This window comes from Salmo salar, chromosome ssa13 (assembly GCF_905237065.1).
Source record: "Salmo salar chromosome ssa13, Ssal_v3.1, whole genome shotgun sequence".
In the NCBI taxonomy this organism is placed as follows: domain Eukaryota; kingdom Metazoa; phylum Chordata; class Actinopteri; order Salmoniformes; family Salmonidae; genus Salmo; species Salmo salar.
Window position 1 is genome coordinate 9,431,007 of NC_059454.1, and position 20,441 is coordinate 9,451,447.

At 45.1% G+C, this 20,441-nt stretch overlaps 1 pseudogene; it reads left to right on the plus strand.

Annotated features, from left to right (window-relative positions):
- Nucleotides 1-16,505: 16,505 nt before the first annotated feature.
- On the plus strand, nucleotides 16,506-19,935 carry LOC123726187 (aerolysin-like protein; annotated as a pseudogene).
- The last annotated feature ends 506 nt before the right edge of the window (nucleotides 19,936-20,441 follow it).

The following is a 20,441-nucleotide window of genomic DNA, read 5'->3' on the forward strand; positions in this document are numbered from 1 at the left end:
TGGCAGGGTTTTTGTGTGTGTGAATGGTTGTGTTGGTGATTAGGATTCCCAATTGAAGGCAGGTGTGTTGAGTTGCCTTTGATTGGGAATCCTATATAGGAGTGTGTGTTTTTCTTTGGGGTTGTGGGTAATTGTTTCTGTTCAGTGTGATATGCTGTCAGTACTGTTTAGCTGTCGGTATTTTCTTGTTTTTTTGTAGTGTTCCAGTGATCGTTTTGAATTAAAATTATGAACACTAACTCTGCTGCACCTTGGTCCACTTCTCTCCATGACGACAGCTGTGACAGAATTACCCACCAAACCAGGACCAAGCAGCAGAGGAACGAGGAGGAAGGATGGACGTGGGCAGAGCTAAGGAGGAGCGTTTCCAGGGCGATGGAAGAGTTTAGGAAACTCGAGAGGCAGCCCCAATAATTTTTTTGGGGGTGGCACAAGGGCAGTTTTGCGGGGCAAGAATGGAGCCCCAGGCCAGCTCCCCGCACTAGCATGGAGGTGCGTGTCTCCAGGCTGGCACATCCAGTACCAGCCCCACGCATCAGGCGTCTAGTGTGTCAGCCCAGCCTCGCCAGTCAGGAGTCGCCAGAGCTGCCTGCCAGTCAGGAGTCGCCAGAGCTGCCTGCCAGTCAGGAGTCGCCAGAGCTGCCTGCCAGTCAGGAGTCGCCAGAGCTGCCTGCCAGTCAGGAGTCGCCAGAGCTGCCTGCCAGTCAGGAGTCGCCAGAGCTGCCTGCCAGTCAGGAGTCGCCAGAGTGGCCCGACTGCCCGGAGATGCCAGAGTGGCCCGCCTGTCCTCCGGGTCTACCAGAGTGGCCCGCCTGTCCTCCGGCCCAGCCCGAGTGGCCCGCCTGTCCTCCGGCCCAGCCCGAGTGGCCCGCCTGTCCTCCGGCCCTGCCCGAGTGGCCCGCCTGTCCTCCGGCCCTGCCCGAGTGGCCCGCCTGTCCTCCGGCCCAGCCCGAGTGGCCCGCCTGTCCTCCGGCCCTGCCCGAGTGGCCCGCCTGTCCTCCGGCCCAGCCCGAGTGGCCCGCCTGTCCTCCGGCCCAGCCCGAGTGGTCCGTCTGCCAGGGTCAGCCCAAGTGGCCCGTCTGCCCGGGACAGCTATCGGCACCACCGAAGTGGGCGACGCCGAAGGTGGAGAGAGGTCCACGTCCCGCACCTGAGCCACCTCCAGGATAGGTGGGTTGGGGAGGGAGGGAGGGTGTAGCACAGTGCCGTCGTTGACGGCAGCCACCCTCCCTTCCCTCCCTTATTGTTTAGGGGTTATTGTTTATTGGTTTTGTTGGGGTATTGGGGATTTTTTGTTGTGTTTTCTTTTTGTAAGGTGCATTACGGGGTCTGCACCTTGAGGGGGGGGGGGGTACTGTCACATCCTGACCAGCAGAGGGAGCAATTGGTTTAGTTTTGGTCAGGATGTGGCAGGGTTTTTGTGTGTGTGAATGGTTGTGTTGGTGATTAGGATTCCCAATTGAAGGCAGGTGTGTTGAGTTGCCTTTGATTGGGAGTCCTATATAGGAGTGTGTGTTTTTCTTTGGGGTTGTGGGTAATTGTTTCTGTTCAGTGTGATATGCTGTCAGTACTGTTTAGCTGTCGGTATTTTCTTGTTTCTGTAGTGTTCCAGTGATCGTTTTGAATTAAAATTATGAACACTAACTCTGCTGCACCTTGGTCCACTTCTCTCCATGACGACAGCTGTGACACTTCTAAGTACGGTAATGGAATATTTTGAATTTTTTTGTCACGAAATGCGCTCGCGCGTCACCGTTTGGATAGTTACCTGAACGCACAAACAAAACGGCGGTATTTGGATATAACTATTATTTGGAACCAAAACAACATTTGTTGTTGAAGTAAAAGTCCTGGGAGTGCATTCTGACGAAGAACAGCAAAGGTAATCCAATTTTTCTACATACATGTTGTGGCAAACCTCTTCAAAGTTAGGAGCGTTTGTCATAAGTTAAGTGGGAAACTGTCACCAAAGTCAGCCCAGAATGAAAGTTATTTCGAACATGAAAGTACCTGTGTGTTTGTTTCGCTGTCCTGGTCCACCCAGGCCGCAGGTAAGGTCAAGGATAGCAGGGTTCGGTACACAAATCTGGTTCTCGGTAGGTCCAGGTCTAAACGCCAACAGGTAAATCCAAAACAGTCCAGCTCGTACACGGTAAATCCAGCCAATGTAGATTGTCTCTTTCTCTATGGTTCATAGATCCTTCCCGCCCTCTCTCTCTCTTCCTGGTTTTTCTTGACCTTTTATCTGTGGGTCGGCTCCACCTTCTGAGGGTTCCCCTTGCTTCTGGGAATTGTAGTTTTGGCATACATACACATATATACAGACACATACAAAAAATATACTTATAAAAATAAACATTTTAAAATATATACAGATACATACACACACACACACATACATACATACATACACCCATACACACACATCTACATACACATCCCAGAATAATAATCTACACTAATTTAAAATATACACATACCTAATACTAAAATGCTAAGAGAAAATAATAATAATAAAGTACAAATAATAATTATATGTACGCACACCTACACAGACACAAGCATCACGGAGGGCTGGTGGGAATCTAATCGTGAGAGCGGGCCAGGCTATGACAAAGGCAGAACAGCACAAAACATCAACTTGCTTTCCAGGTGTCTGCGTCTGCCCAGCCATCACCCCCAGACCCCCGCAAGCAATAAATAAATGGTATGGTAATAGGAATAATGTAAGAATTGAAAAATAAATAACGAAACAAAACAAAAATGGGGGAATATAAGTATATCCATCCGAAAGTGTCAATGATCAGACCTGGAAGGCCTCCCAAACAGGTATCGCTCTGAACCCAGTCGGATTGAGAGGGAAATTAACGTTAAATGAGAGCTCTGAGCGCACTCCATTGGTCAGCTCAGCATGTTACATGTTCGGTAGCCCTTGTTGAGACCGTTTAGTCTCAACAAGGGTGAGTGTAGAGAGTATAGAGATATTGTTATCCACGTCGGCACCAACGATGTTAGGATGAAACAGTCAGAGGTCACCAAGTGCAACATAGCTTCAGCGTGTAAATCAGCTAGAAAGATGTTTCGGCATCGATTAATTGTCTCTGGCCCCCTCCCAGTTAGGGGGAGTGATGAGCTCTACAGCAGAGTCTCACAACTCAATCGCTGGTTGAAAACTGTGTTCTGCCCCTCCCAAAAGATAGAATTTGTAGATAATTGGCCCTCTTTCTGGGACTCACCCACAAACAGGACCAAGCCTGGCCTGTTGAGGAGTGACGGACTCCATCCTAGCTGGAGGGGTGCTCTCATCTTATCTACGAACATAGACAGGGCTCTAACTCCTCTAGCTCCACAATGAAATAGGGTGCAGGCCAGGCAGCAGGCTGTTAGCCAGCCTGCCAGCTTAGTGGAGTCTGCCACTAGCACAGTCAGCGTAGTCAGCTCAGCTTTCCCCATTGAGACCGTGTCTGTGCCTCGATCTAGGTTGGGCAAAATTAAAAATGGCGGTGTTCGCTTTAGCAATCTCACTAGCATAAAGACCTCCTCCATTCATGTCAATATTGAAAGAGATTGTGACAATATCTCACATCTCAAAATAGGGCTACTTAATGTTAGATCCCTCACTTCCAAGGCAGTCATAGTTAATGACCTAATCACTGATCATAATCTTGATGTGATTGGCCTGACTGAAACATGGCTTAAGTCTGATGAATTTACTGTGTTACATGAGGCCTCACCCCCTTGTTACACTAGTGACCATACCCCCCGTGCATCCCGCAAAGGCGGAGGTGTTGCTAACATTTATGATGGCAAATTTCAATAAAAAAAAAAAAACAATGACGTTTTCGTCTTTTGAGCTTCTAGTCATGAAATCTATGCAGCCTACTCAATCACTTTTTATAGCTACTGTTTACAGGCCTCCTGGGCCATATGCAGTGTTCCTCACTGAGTTCCCTGAATTCCTATCGGATCTTGTAGTCATAGCAGATAATATTCTAATTTTTGGTGACTTTAACATTCACATGGAAAAGTCCACATACCCACTCCAAAAGGCTTTCGGAGCCACTCAGTGGGTTTTGTCCAACATGTCTCTGGACCTACTCACTGCCACAGTCATACTCTGGACCTAGTTTTGTCCCATGGAATAAATGTTGTGGATCTTAATGTTTTTCCTCATAATCCTGGATTATCGGACCACCATTTTATTGCGTTTGCAATTGCAACAAATAATCTGCTCAGACCCCAACCAAGGAGCATTAAAAGTCGTGCTATAAATTCTCAGACAACCCAAAGATTCCTTGATGCCCTTCCAGACTCCCTCTGCCTACCCAAGGACGTCAGAGGACAAAAATCAGTTAACCACCTAACCGAGGAACTCAATTTAACCTTGCGCAATACCCTAGATGCAGTTGCACCCCTAAAAACTAAAAACATCTGTCATAAGAAACTAGCTCCCTGGTATACAGAAAATACACGAGCTCTGAAGCAAGCTTCCATAAAATTGGAACGGAAATGGCGCCACACCAAACTGGAAGTCTTCCGACTAGCTTGGAAAGACAGTACCGTACGGTATCGAAGAGCCCTCACTGCTGCTCGATCATCCTATTTTTCCAACTTAATTGAGGAAAATAAGAACAATCCGAAATTTCTTTTTGATACTGTCGCAAAGCTAACTAAAAAGCAGCATTCGCAAATGGAGGATGGCTTTCACTTCAGCAGTAATAAATGTATGAACTTCTTTGAGGAAAAGATCATGATCATTGGAAAGCAAATTACAGACTCCTCTTTAAATCTGCGTATTCCTCCAAAGCTCCATTGTCCAGAGTCTGCACAACTCTGCCAGGACCTAGGATCAAGGGAGATACTAAAGTGTTTTAGTACTATATCTCTTGACACAATTATGAAAATAATCATGGCCTCTAAACCCTCAAGCTGCATACTGGACCCTATTCCAACTAAACTACTGAAAAAGCTGCTTCCTGTGCTTGGCCCTCCTATGTTGAACATAATAAACGGCTCTCTATCCACCGGATGTGTACCAAGCTCACTAAAAGTGGCAGTAATAAAGCCTCTCTTGAAAAAGCCGAATCTTGACCCAGAAATTATAAAAAACTATCGGCCTATATCAAATCTTCCATTCCTCTCAAATATTTTAGAAAAAGCTGTTGCACAGCAACTCACTGCCTTCCTGAAGACAAACAATGTATATGAAACGCTTCAGTCTGGTTTTAGACCTCATCATAGCACTGAGACTGCACTTGTGAAGGTGGTAAGTGACCTTTTAATGACGTCAGACCGAGGCTCTGCATCTGTCCTCGTGCTCCTAGATCTTAGTGCTGCTTTTGATACCATCGATCACCACATTCTTTTGGAGAGATTGGAAACCCAAATTGGTCTACATGGACAAGTTCTGGCCTGGTTTAGATCTTATCTGTTGGAAAGATATCAGTTTGTCTCTGTGAATGTTTTGTCCTCTGACAAATCAATTGTAAATGTTGGTGTTCCTCAAGGTTTCGTTTTAGGACCACTATTGTTTTCACTATATATTTTACCTCTTGGGGATTTCATTCGAAAACATAATGTTAAATTTCACTGTTATGCGGACGACACACAGCTGTACATTTGGTGAAGCCCCAAAATTGCCCTCGCTAGAAGCCTGTGTTTCAGACATAAAGAAGTGGATGGCTGCAAACTTTCTACTTTTAAACTCGGACAAAACAGAGATGCTTGTTCTAGGTCCCAAGAAACAAAGAGATCTTCTGTTGAATCTGACAATTAATCTGGATGGTTGTACAGTCGTCTCAAATAAAACTGTGAAGGACCTCGGCGTTACTCTGGACCCTGATCTCTCTTTTGAAGAACATATCAATACTGTTTCAAGGACAGCTTTCTTCCATCTACGTAACATTGTAAAAATCTGAAACTTTTTGTCCAAAAATGATGCAGAAAAATGAATCCATGCTTTTGTTACTTCTAGGCTGGACTACTGCAATGCTCTACTTTCCGGCTACCCGGATAAAGCACTAAACAAACTTCAGTTAGTGCTAAATACGGCTGCTAGAATCCTGACTAGAACCCAAAAATTTGATCATATTACTCCAGTGTTAGCCTCCCTACACTGGCTTCCTGTTAAGGCTAGGGCTGATTTCAAGGTTTTACTGCTAACCTACAAAGCATTACATGTGCTTTCTCTGACCTATCTTTCCGATTTGGTCCTGCCGTACATACCTACACGTACGCTACGGTCACAAGACGCAGGCCTCCTAATTGTCCCTAGAATTTCTAAGCAAACGGCTGGAGGTAGGGCTTTCTCCTATAGAGCTCCATTTTTATGGAATGGTCTGCCTACCCATGTGAGAGACGCAGACTCAGTCTCAACCTTTAAGTCTTTACTGAAGACTTTTCTCTTCAGTAGGTCCTATGATTAAGTATAGTCTGCCCAGGAGTGTGAAGGTGAACAGAAAGGCTGGAGCAACGAACCGCCCTTGCTGTCTCTGCCTTGCCGGTTCCCCTCTCTCCACTGGGATTCTCTGCCTCTAACCCTATTACAGGGGCTGAGTCACTGGCCTACTGGTGTTCTTCCATGCCGTCCATGGGAGGGGTGCGTCACTTGAGTGGGTTGAGTCACTGACGTGGTCTTCCTGTCTGGGCTGGCGCCCCCCCCTTGGGTTGTGCCATGGTGGAGATCTTTGTGGGCTATACTCGGCCTTGTCTTAGGACGGTAAGTTGGTGGTTGGAGACATCCCTCTAGTGGTGTGGGGGCTGTGCTTTGGCAAAGTGGGTGGGGTTATATCCTGCCTGTTTGGCCCTGTCCGGGGGTATCATCGGATGGGGCCACAGTGTCTTCTGATCCCTCCTATCTCAGCCTCCAGTATTTATGCTGCAGTAGTTTATGTGTCGGGGGGTTAGGGTCAGTCTGTTACATCTGGAGTATTTCTCTTGTCTTATCCGGTGTCCTGTGTGAATTTAAATATGCTCTCTCTAATTCTCTCTTTCTCTCTTTCTTTCTTTCTCTCGGAGGACCTGAACCCTAGGACCATGCCTCAGGACTACCTGGCATGATGACTCCTTGCTGTCCCCAGTCCACCTGGCTGTGCTGCGGCTCCAGTTTCAACTGTTCTGCCTGCGGCTATGGAACCCTGACCTATTCACCGGACGTGCTTGTTGCACCCTCGACCTGGTTCCTCTCTAGGTTTCTTCCTAGGTTTTTGGCCTTTCTAGGGAGTTTTTCCTAGGGAGTTTTTCCTAGTCACCGTGCTTTTTTCACATGCATTGCTTGCTGTTTGGGGTTTTAGGCTGGGTTTCTGTACAGCACTTTGAGATATCAGCTGATGTACGAAGGGCTATATAAATACATTTGATTTGATTTGGTTTCACCCGTTATGGTATAGTATGGGTTCGAGTCCATGAGCAGACCTTAACCCACAATGACAAGGCACTCTAACCTGTACGGGGGATTGGCGTATATTTCCGGATAAACTTCTCTGCGTCCAAAACAGAGGAGAGCCAAATCTTCTCCCCGGAAGGCGGGGTAATTCTTAGTCTTGCAGGGAAGAGCAAGGCTGGGCAAAGATGGAGTTTGTAGAGTTTGGTTATGACATCTCTGTAGCCGGCGCAGTGCTTTGCCACATCGGGCGCATAATCCTCATAGACACGGAAGGGGTGCCCTTTATGTAACAGGTTGCCCTTCATTCGAGCCTCGCGCAGGATAAGATCCTTGGTCTTGAAACTGTGACGACAGATGATTACTGGGTGAGGACGTTGGCCCGGTCGAGGCACTGGGACAAGGGCGCGATGTGCACGGTCCAGTTGGGGATCTGAAGACAAAACATCCGTTCACATTTCATCCTTCAATAGCTTGGCGAAGAAGTCGGTGGGGCGAGAGCCCGCCTCAACCCCGTCTGCCAGACCAACAACGCGAAAGTTATGACGTCTGGATCGGCCCTCTAGGTCGACCACTTTCACAGAAAGCCTCTGCACACTATCCTGCAATGACGTTCATAGCTTCTCTAACTCGTTGATCCTACCAGCGTTGAATTCAGAAGCTTTCTCAAGGTCCACAATACTCTGGCCCTGTGAGGCGACCGTTCGAATGGTGCTCCCAATTTTAGTGTCCAGTTCAGCAATAGTAGCCTTAAGATCCTCAGCTATAGCAACACGTAGTTCTCCCAAACCCAGGGTAAGTTCTGTAAGCGTCACGTTGTTACCTGTGCCCTCTGCCATGTCTGTCTCGTTGTTTGGCGGGGAGTAGGCCTCTGAAGTGGATTTATTGTCCTTTGGTCGCTTATTACTTGGCATTTTCACATAGAAAGTTACAATATTGTATTAGAAAGAAACGTTTGTTGTAAAAAGTGCCATAAAGTAGGTTAGGTTAGATTATTTCGCAAAAAAGTTGCAGGAGCCTCTCACACACAGCCGTTCACTCCAACATGCTAGCTCCGCCCCCTCTATTTTCATTTTTGACCTTTAATCCCAGAAAAATAGCATTAACTCAAAAAGCATTGAGGCCTCGACGACATCTTTTTCGGGGCTAACAGCCCATTAGTCCAAACCTATGTTCACCAAGTTTCGTCTTCGAAATCTTTTCTGTTTAGGAGAAATGGCCATGTCGTGATTGGTGATGTTTTGTACATTTGCAATAAGATTCCATTCGCCATCTGGTGGAATTTACCTGGACAGTGGAAAAATTACCAATATTTGAACATTTTATAAAACGGAAACCGAATGTCCGAGAGACTTCGTTCGATGACTTCCCAGAAGATCTGGCCTCGGTGCACGGCCCACTGCCGTTGGCGAATTTTACAAACATTAAGGGACTGTTAAACAACAGTAAGAGACCGTACATTTGCAATATGGAGTTTCTCATCGATCATACAGCAAATGCCAAAATGTGCCCTTCATGTATGGAAATATCCGCTTGAGTCAGATTCTGTACCAGGAGGTAAGTGGATCTAGTGGTTAGTTCCAACAACGGGTTGCCATTGATAGTTAGCCCCAAGTTGAATAGTTGCGGAGAGGGTTGGAAGAACGCAGTAGTGCCTTCCATCCGGTATCCGGGTGCCAGGTTCAGTCCTACAGAAACCTCTGTGGTTCTTGCCTAGAATCACCATGGCGGACTCAGTTATCACCTTGCAAGCTTCAGGAATAGTTTGCCCGGATGCCATTCACACCGGTTCGAAAGAGAAGGCATGTTGGTCTGGCTGCACCAAAGACCAAAGAACTTGGTGTATGGTATCGAGTTTAACACCCAATCTTACCAACATTTCTGCTCCCATATAGACTGTATGTGGGAGGTCTGTGACAACCAGTAGGTAGTGAGATACTTCCTTGGTTCCAATGCAGTTTGATAGCGCACACACCCCTATAGCGGTGAGTGTCATCTGGGGAGTCGTTCCCAGTGGAAATCCGAACGTTTTCGGCACAAGGGGATTGCAGTTAGCCGTTTTCGAAATTGCGTTGAATTTTTCCATATTGATTGCAGATTTTTCCGACCAGGTTGCCAGTATGGCATCCTCAACCATTGTGCCGTTTAGGCACACACATCCTTTCAGAGGAGGGCGGTAAGTGTTGGCTGGTGAATCACCCAAACCACACAGGAAAACCTCATGTTCGGTTAAGTTCCTAGTTGAACTTTTCACCTTGTCATTTGCCACCAATGGCGGATTCATTACCAAGTTCACCGGGTTTGCGTCAGATGCTGACATCGAACCCACATCATTGCACAATGTATTTCATGTAGCCCTGGAAGAATGCGGTGAAGTCAATGGAGTTGGCATAGGTATTTGTGATCAGATTTGGTTGGTTTTCCAATCCATTAGTGGTATCAAATGGTCAATTAAATTTATCCCATTCAGCATCTGTTCAATGTCAATGCTAGTCACGTACACAGGGTGGATCAGTGACACACTTTCGAAGTTGAGCTTAAGTAGGAGACGCTTGGTTAGGGGCGAGGTAGCTTGAGTGAAACCTCAAAGATTTGTGTCTCAACGATCCGTATTCAACCAATGTTTTGCTGGGTCCCTGCCCTTTTTTAATTCATCAAGCAAAGTTTCAGATATTAGGGAAATTATCAAACCCGAATCTATCAGCGTGTGACAGGTCAAACAATCCTTCAGGACTGCTCTAAGATATGGCCTGTTCGAGTTGGTTTCTCGTCAAATCCCCAATCCTGATGCAGTACAGCTCTTATCAGAGCTTCTATATCGTTTCGGTTAGCGTTTTGATCATTGTTAAACACTTTGTTGCCCTTGTTACGCTTGTTACCCTTGTGTCCTGACCCTTTGTGAGGGTTAGGCGCAGGGATGTATCGGCCAGGTTGATCTCTACGGGACCTGTTAGGTTGGACGTTCATCATAGCTATTGTTACTGTGGTGGTTATCAGTGTGGTGTTTACTTGGTAGCCACCCCCTTTGTGAGTCATCTTTTACCACACCTGTTCCTGATGCTGCACCTTCTAATTGGAGTGATGGTTCACGCCTAAGCTCGAAAGTCGAGGTGTCCGGGCTCTTAGCCCGGCTTGCTTTTGATGCTTCAAAAGCAGTGCTTGCAAGCTCTCGGAGCTTTGAGATCGGCAAACCAACTTGGGCAGTAGGGCCCAAGTAGTTGATGAAGTTGGGAGACATGTTTGACAGAAAGTTGTTTGAATGGTAATAGGTATTCCATTCATGTTTCAGTGAGCATGCCAAAGTAAGCTGAACGAAGCCTATGATAGTAGGCTTGTGGGTTTTCATTTCGAGCTTGTTTGATATTGTTAGCCAACGAGCTGTCGTGTTTGCGAGTCGCAGAACCACTTAATTCTATTTTCTAAACCATAGCAAGTTTAGTGTAGTCATTTTGCACGTGTTGCTCTTGTAGACGGATGAACCTTGTCACGTGTCTGTTGGACTTCGCTTCAATAGGTAGAGTCTGTCGGCATTCGTAGCATTTGGGTAGCCATCCAAAGCGTCCTCTATGTCTGCTAAGAATGTTTCAGTGTCATTTGGCTTTCCTGGAATGGGGTCAAAGAGGCGGAAAGTTTTTGACGATTTTGTCAAGGCGATCCCCGCCACGTTCGCGGGGAGCATCTGCACTCTCCCGTGTAGAATTGTGGGCCGAATGGCCAAGAGGAAAAGTCAAGCTGTGGTTGTGTTGGGGAGGAGGTGCCATGTCACTGTGGGCTGAATGGCCAAGAGAAAAAGTCTGAAATCTCCTGTCGTCTACATTCCCTCGTTCCCTGAGCTCCGGATGTGAGCTAGGATGCTTGTTTCGGTCGTCCCGCGATAGTGCGTGACTGTTCTGGAGTTCCTCCAGATGATACCTAAGGGTGGTATTCTGCTGCATTGCAGAGTCCATCTGGGAGTTGAGGGTGTTTATTTTAGACACGTACTGTAGGTGTCGCCCTTGCTCGGCCTCATACTTATCTGTCATGGTTTGCAGGGAGAGGTCTCGAGTGTGGAGCGAGAGATCCAGTGGTGAGATGTTCTCCTTTTGTTTAGAGGTTATCTTTTCCAACTTTCTCACCTGGTCTTTCTCAGCCTTATCATTGTGTTTGCGGATGTGCCAAATTGTACTGCTTACCTTGACGATGTGGTGATTCATTCGTCTACTTGGTCTGATCATTTCACCACCTTAAAACTTCTTACGACACCAATCCCGTTAGCGGGATTGATTTAGACAATAGCCAGTGAAAAATCAGAGCGCCAAATTCAAAACCACAAATCTAATAATTTCCATTTCTCAAACATACGACTATTTTACACCATTTTAAAGATACACTTCTCCTGAATCGAACCATGTTGTCCGATTTCAAAATGGCTTTACAGCGAAAGCAAAACATTAGATTATGTTAGGACAGTACATATACAAAAATACAGCCATTTTCCAAGCAAGGAGATGTGTCACAAAAACCAGCTAAAATTATGCACTAACCTTTGACGATCTTCATCAGATGACACTCCTAGGACATCATGTTACACAATACATGCATTTTTTGTTCGATCAAGTTGATATTTATATCCAAAAACAGCATTTTACATTGGCGTGTGATGTTCAGAAAATATTTTGCCTCCAATAAATCCGGTGAATCAGCACAACAATTTACAAAAATACTCATCATAAACGTTGATAAAATATTAAACTGTTATTCAAAGAATTATAGATGAACATCTCCTTTATGCAACCGCTGTAACAGATTTCAACTTTGCAATAATCTGAGTACTGCGCTCAGAAAAATACACTAGGCAATACAGATACCCGCCATTTTGGAGTCATCTAAATTCATAAATAGCATTAGAAATCTTCACTTACCTTTGATGATCTTCATCAGAAGGAACTTCCAGGAATCCCAGGTCCACAATAAATGTTGTTTTGTTCGATAAAGTCCATAATGTATGTCCAAATACCTCCTTGTTGTTTGCGCGTTCAGTAAGCTACTCCAAATGTAGGAAGCACTCTGGAAATTTCATGACAAAAAGTAAAAAAAGTTCTATTTACGTTCGTTGAAACATGTCAAACGTTGTAAAGCATCAATCTTTATGGCCTTTTTAACGTAAAACTTTAACAATATTCCAACCGGACGATTCCAATGTCTTGAAAAACGTTATGGAACACAGCTACCTCCTCACGTGAATGGGCGCCAATGAACTCATGTCATTTTCTGGGTCATCAACTTCCCCACCTTCTTGTTCGCTCTCTGTTCACTGCAAAAGGCTGAAAGAAGGCTCTAAAGACTGTTGACATCTAGTGGAAGCCTTAGGAAGTGCAAAATGAAACCTAAGTCACTGTGTGTTAGATAGGCAATGACTTGGAAAGATTCCACGCATCAGATTTCCACTTCCTGGTTGGATTTTTCTCAGGTTTTTGCCTGCCATATGAGTTCTGTTATACTCACAGACATCATTCAAACAGTCTTAGAAACTGCAGAGTGTTTTCTATCCAATCTACTAATAATATGCATATCCTAGCTTCTGAGTTTGAGTAGGAGGCAGTTTAATATGGGCACGTATTTCATCTGAAAGTGAAAATACTGCCCCCTACACGTAAGAAGTTAAAGTGTGTTTCAGAGGTTGGAGAAAGCATCTTTAACCCTCAATTTGGCCAAGTGAGTTTGGGAAGGCTACTGTGACTTACTTAGGGAAACAGGTGGGACGAGGCAAAGTGCGCCCAGTAACTGGCAAAGTGGAAGCAATTGTTGCTTTTCCTGCTCCCACAACTCGCCGCCAGTTGCGCAGATTCCTAGGGGATGGTAGGGTACTATCGTACGTTCTGCAAGAATTTTTCAACAGTAGGAGCTCCCCTTACATCTCTGCTCAGTCCCAAAGTACCATTTAAGTGGTCCCAGGAATGTAACTATGCTTGTGAGTCCGCCAAAGTGCGACTTTGTAGTGCCCCAGTGCTTGCCGCCCCCAACTTTGACAACCCTTTTAAGTTGGAGGTAGACGCTAGTGTAGTGGGGGTGGGTGCGGTTCTCTTGCAGGAAGATGAAGAGGGAATGGATCAGCCCATCAGTTTCTTCTCCTGTAAGTTCAACTCATGTCAGTCAAGGTACTCCACCATTGAACAAGAGAAGCTGGCTTTATTGCTAGCCTTTTGAGGTATGTGTGGGCTCCAGTGCCTTGCCTGTACTGGTCTTCACGGGCCATAATCCTTTGGTGTTTTTGAAGCAAATGTAGAATCACAACCGCCACCTTATGCAGTTGGCTCTGATTGTACAAGGATACAATGTACAGATTCAATGTGTGAAGGGTTTGGCGAATGTGGTTGCCGACACTCTCACGGGTGTAGTAACTGGGGATGCATGTTGGTTTTTGTTGTTGCAAACTGGGAGTTTGCAGGTTTTGGGGTGGGTGTGTTACGTTCCACAGTCTCTGTGTTGTGGGTTTGTGTACATGTATACTGCTCAAAAAAATAAAGGGAACACTTAAACAACACAATGTAACTCCAAGTCAATCACACTTCTGTGAAATCAAACTGTCCACTTAGGAAGCAACAGTGATTGACAATACATTTCACATGCTGTTGTGCAATTGGAATAGACAACAGGTGGAAATTATAGGCATTTAGCAAGACACCCCCAATAAAGGAGTGGTTCTGCAGGTGGTGACCACAGACCACTTCTCAGTTCTTATGCTTCCTGGCTGATGTTTTGGTCACTTTTGAATGCTGGCGGTGCTTTCACTCTAGTGGTAGCATGAGACGGAGTCTACAACCCACACAAGTGGCTCAGGTAGTGCAGCTCATCCAGGATGGCACATCAATGCGAGCTGTGGCAAGAAGGTTTGCTGTGTCTGTCAGTGTAGTGTCCAGAGCATGGAGGCGCTACCAGGAGACAGGCCAGTACATAAGGGGAGACGTGGAGGAGGCCGTAGGAGGGCAATAACCCAGCAGCAGGACCGCTACCTCCGCCTTTGTGCAAGGAGGAGCAGGAGGAGCACTGCCAGAGTCCTGCAAAATGACCTCCAGAAACAGACTCCATGAGGGTGGTATGAGGGCCCGACGTCCACAGGTGGGGTTGTGCTTATAGCCCAACACCGTGCAGGACGTTTGGCATTTGCCAGAGAACAACATGATTGGCAAATTCGCCACTGGCGCCCTGTGCTCTTCACAGATGAAAGCAGGTTCACACTGAGCACATGTGACAGACGTGACAGAGTCTGGAGACACCGTGGAGAACGTTCTGCTGCCTGCAACATCCTCCAGCATGACCGGTTTGGCGGTGGATCAGTCATGGTGTGGGGTGGCATTTCTTTGGGGGGCCGCACAGCCCTCCATGTGCTCGCCAGAGGTAGCCTGACTGCCATTAGGTACCGAGATGAGATCCTCAGACCCCTTGTGAGACCATATGCTGGTGCGGTTGGCCCTGGGTTCCTCCTAATGCAAGACAATGCTAGACCTCATGTGGCTGGAGTGTGTCAGCAGCTCCTGCAAGAGGAAGGCATTGATGCTATGGACTGGCCCGCCCGTTCCCCAGACCTGAATCCAATTGAGCATCTGGGACATCATGTCTCGCTCCATCCACCAACGCCACGTTGCAACACAGACTGTCCAGGAGTTGGCGGATACTTTAATCCAGGTCTGGGAGGAGATCCCTCAGGAGACCATCCGCCACCTCATCAGGAGCATGCCCAGGCGTTGTAGGAAGGTCATACAGGCACGTGGAGGCCACACACACTACTGAGCCTCATTTTGACTTGTTTTAAGGACATTACATCAAAGTTGGATCAGCCTGTAGTGTGGTTTTCCACTTTAATTTTGAGTGTGACTCCAAATCCAGACCTCCATGGGTTGATAAATTGGATTTCCATTGATTATCCTTGTGTGATTTTGTTGTCAGCACATTCAACTATGTAAAGAAAAAAGTATTTAATAAGATTATTTCATAGATTCAGATCTAGGATGTGTTATTTTAGTGTTCCCTTTATTTTTTTGAGCAGTGTATATTTCAGGAAATGGCTTCCTGGATTCCCCCAAGCAGCTGATTGGTCGGCCCCAGTGCAAATTGGAGCTCTGATCCCGCCCTCTCGTTAGGGGATACAGCTGTCGGCAATTACAAACTCCTTCTGCAGCTTTATAAGCCAGTGTTCCTTTTTTATTTTTATTTTATTTTTTAAGGAAGAGAGATCTTCTTTGATGTCCTGTGTTGGTTGTTGCTCAGGGAGAGCGTCTTGGTATGTTTTGTGGTTGGTCTGTATATTGTAAAGTATTTTGTAGGTGGTCCTGCAGATGTATGTGTATGTCAAAAGGACTGTTTTTGATCATTGAAATTGTTCACTTTACGTTAGTAATTATTCTGATTTTGCTCCGAGGGGGGGAGGCACCTTGGGAGTGCTTAGGCAAGAGGCCTGTGGGCATGCATATACCCATAGTATGTACTATGTCTATGCACACTAGGTAAGACCTAGGCGCACCATCCCTTGTATTTTGGTTAGTGCGCCAGTTGGTGTTAGTTAGGAAAGTTGTGGGACGGTAGGAAAGGGGGCTCTAACTGTTACTTTCTTTGTTTTGGTTCTGTCCAGCCCCTGTTAACTTAATTCTCTGCCTCTGTCATCCTTGCCCGCACCTGCAATCCCATACCTCTTTCACTCCACAGGGAGTTGCGTGTAGCAGGGTGTTGCGTTTCCCCCTCCAAGACGTGTACGTAACAAATGCTTTGATTGACACATCTAGCATTGGGTACTGAAATGTCAGGTTCCAAATAACTGAAGGGAACTGAAACAGGAAGTTCTTCATGCCAGCCATTTTGCTCTGTTAAAGCTGCAGTAGGTCAGTCTGGAGAAAGCAGACTTAGAGTGCAAGAAGTTAGCTGGAAAGTTGCCAATTTTTAACGTAGGTGACTGGTGCCATCTCTGCAAAAAACTGTCTTTGATCAGTTACTTTACCAACTTTAATATCCATAATGTAAAGTGAATGCATAAACAGGCATGTTATCAACAAACGGATGCTTATCTGGCTCCAACTTCTGTTCCTCTGTGTGCAGCGATAGACCCTGCCGCAGCTGAACAGGAGGGGAGGGACTCAACTCTCACACATTTGTTTGCTTTCTGTGCCTTCTGCCTTGATGCCTAACTGCTAATAAATCCCAAACAATGAAGTTGATATAGTTCATCACGTATATGTATCTACTTAAATCAAATGATTTGTGGACATTAGTCAGGTGCATCCCTAGAAGAGACATGATTGGCTGGAATGATTTTTCAGAGTGATTGCAGAGCGAGGGGTAGTCATAGAAGCTGGATCTTCTCTCAGAACATTTTACATACTGATAGCTGACAGTGTGTAATGACAATTTCACCAAATTGTTAAGTCTAACCTAATGCATCTTTAACATGGAAGCTTACTTAAATTAGAGAATCTATATCCATCTTTGAAACTAAGGCCTGCATAAGTGTTTTCACATGGTGGACGTTGGCCTGCCCTGCTGATCCTGTGTAATGTGTTCAGGTCAGTGACTAAACACAGGTTTCTCTAGCTATTCATATTTATTGTTGCGTGTTCAAGTTGTATTTATACTATCACTGGGATTAATTTGACTCCGATATGCAGATGTTTATGACAGTATGATGTTTAGTTGTTCCTATATAGTAGACTGAGTCTAGTGCTTAATACCAAGCTTTCATTTTCATCTTGATTTGATTAACACAACTAATATTTCATACTGAAATGACAGATTCTAAATGATTAAACTGCAGGTAAAGGTGAACTGCACTGCAGCTCTAACATGTCTAGTGTCTAAAGCGTTTATGGGTGTTTGTCTACACTTTCTACCAGGCAATCTGGAGAAGAGCAGGCGCAACCTTGTGATCATAGATATTCCTATTTAGGGTCTTAAAGTACATAGTTCAAGAATCGGGCAATACAAATTATGACTACACTACCAATGATGCAGCTGTTGCATTGCTTGCATTGCTTGCATACTACAGTATCTTCACATGCAGGTAAAAGAAAATACTAAACCATTCTGAAACCATTTAAAATCGAGGTCAAGTTTATCTACATTCAATAATCAAGTTTGAATTATTCAGCCACGTTTTAGGAGTTACTTGACTAAATCTGATGGTTAGTTTTAATTGGACAGATGCTTTAAAAGGTTGAGACCCTGTTCTATATTAGACAGTGTCATAATATATTAATGCATACCTGCGAATACTGCAGCCTGTGTTAATGAATATTGTTATATATTAATAAAATTCCATCTTTATTCTTTCAGATATTTGGCAACTTTGTTTGGATAGGAGTTCCAGCATCATAACCATCATCATATTCTGAAGTGGAATCTGTAACATTCATGATTCTTCGAAGTTATAGCAACATCAGAATTAATTTTAGAAGTGCATAGAGACTTGCTCACCAACACAACAATATGTTTACATACATCATTACACAAGTCACCAAGTTAATCAGGAAGAAACAGCAGGAGGTAGAGTGGTGAGGTGCTGAGAGTAGGAGAGGAACTCCATGGCTTTTAATGTCTGAATCAGAGCTCCTTTGAGTTGGAGGCTTCTTAAATGGATCTGTACAAATGTGTATTTCAGGTTACGTGACACGCACACATGGCAACCACACTGCACTTGATCGGTGGTGGAGGAGGCAGTTCATTTGAATTCCATGGCATGAAAAACGGTGCCACCCTCAAGAAGATCGGCGTGGCGGTGGAAGGCTGGCAGGTGAAAGCTGTGCGAGCGGAGCTGACTGACGGGCGCGTTGCGACCTTTGGCGACGCAAACACTTTCAATGAGTTTGAGTTGTACCTTGGCGAGCACATTACCAAGCTGTCTCTGTGGGGTAACGGCGCCGGCACACGTCTGGGTGCCATCAAGTTCACGACGAGTAAGAACCGGCAGTTTTTGAAAAATGACCAGCTGGGGACTGAAGACTGAGTACACCATCGATGTGGGTTCTGGAATCTGCCTGGGGCTGCAGGGCAGGTCTGGCTCGGACATTGACTGCATGGGCTTCCTCTTCATCAACACCATCAAGTCGTCCGTGCTGACCGACATGGAGTATCCCACCCTGTCCCTCTTCAAACCCCAGGTGAGCTCTTCTATAGATGGGTGTAGACTGCTCAGGAAAACTCTACTGATGCTCTAACATTAAAGGGGCTGTCTACTTTAAAATATGTAATCCAATATGGGGGTCGATATTCATCAGGCATCTCATTTCTAGGACAGTCATGCCTTATGTTTAATTGGCCTTGGTCAGTAAAATAGCCCAAACACCCTTTTTTATTTTTTAAACCTTTACACATATGCACCAGGCCAAGATGGCACACACACCCGTTATTATTGTTGGCTTTATAAAAATCTATTTATCAGTTCCACACTGATTAGTTCTTAAATTGTCTTTGTTTTGTTTGAACAACTTGTATCTTTGTGTGTTGATTTTAGGTGACCCCAGAATATGTGAAATCCATGTCTCACCACAACGACACCTCCTTGGTTCAAGAAAAGTCCATTGCATACAGCAAGACCCTGACCAAGACTTCCTCCTGGTCCGTCAGCAACAAGATAGAATCCACCTTGAATGTGTCGGTCAAAGCGGGGATCCCGGATCTGGTAGAGGTGTCATCAGGGTTCAGCTTGACCGTGGGAGTGGAGCAATCCACCAGCCTGCAGAAGAAAAGACCATAACAGAATCGGACACTATCAAAGTGAAGATCCTGCCAGGGAAGACCATGGATGTTGAGATCACAATGGGGAAAGGAAATATCGACCTTGACTACAGGGCCACAGTGAAAGTCACCTGCATGAATGGCAGTCAGCTGGTCTTCCCATCCAATGGCATCTACACTGGTGTGACTTACACTTCAGCGAGGGTATCCATAAAGGAGAGATGAGACAAGTGTTTGACATCATGAATAGTATGCACAGTGATACAATGTGACACCATTACTGATTATTTGTGTCTTCTCTGTTATGATCTTTGAGTGATTCTAGTTGACCCAGTTTTTCTTTCTGTCTCAGCAGAGGGTATAATAATAGGTGGGTCTTTCCTACAATCTGGTGCCTTTTGTGTCCGATGACATGTTTATAACACTTTGTTTGAATTATTGAACAACATTAATTTCAAAATGTTTTGTTAAATGGTTAGTTCCCCCATTTACCATAAACACAATGTTACGGTACGATAACTTAACCACTAGGCTACCTGCTGCCCCATAGTGACTAGAATTACACCAAAAAAGCTGTTAGTTGTAATTGATATGCAACTGAGATGCTGCTTGTATTCTACACAATGTATAGTCCAATATTTACATGTCTTTTGGGTTAGGGGGATTGGTGCAAGTGTTTAAATTGTGCAGTATTTAGCAATCACAATACAACTCTGTTAACAGATGTGATGTGTAGCGTGAATGTGCGTGTGTTTCAGTGACTGCATGTGTTAAACATAATAAACAATGTTAGAAAGAGAACTAAGTGCAATGATAATTACAATATTTGTACATTAAATGAATAGTATATCCAATGGAAGTTGACAAATTCTTTATGAAATTAAGTGCCTTTGAAAAGGGTATGGTAGTAGGTGCCAGGCGCACCGGTATGTGTCAAGAATTGCAACACTGCTGGGTTTTTCATGCTCAACAGTTTCCTGTGTGTGTCAAGAATGGTCCACCATCCAAACTACATTGAGCCATCTTGACACAACTGTGGGAAGCATTGGAGTCAACATTAGCCAGCAACCCTATGGAACGCTTTTGACACCGTGTAGAAACCTTGTGTCCTCATTTACAACTGCGACCTGGCCAAGATAAAGCAAAGCAGTGTGACAAAAACAACAACATGGGATGGGATAAACACATGTACAGTCAATAACACAATAGAAAAATCTATGTACAGTTTGTGCAAACGTAGTAAGTTTAGGGAGGTAAGGCAATAAATAGGCCATAGTGGCAAAAATTTGGAAATTAAACGCTGGAGTTAAAGATGTGCAGATGATGATTTGCAAGTAGAGATACTGGGGTGCAAAAGAGC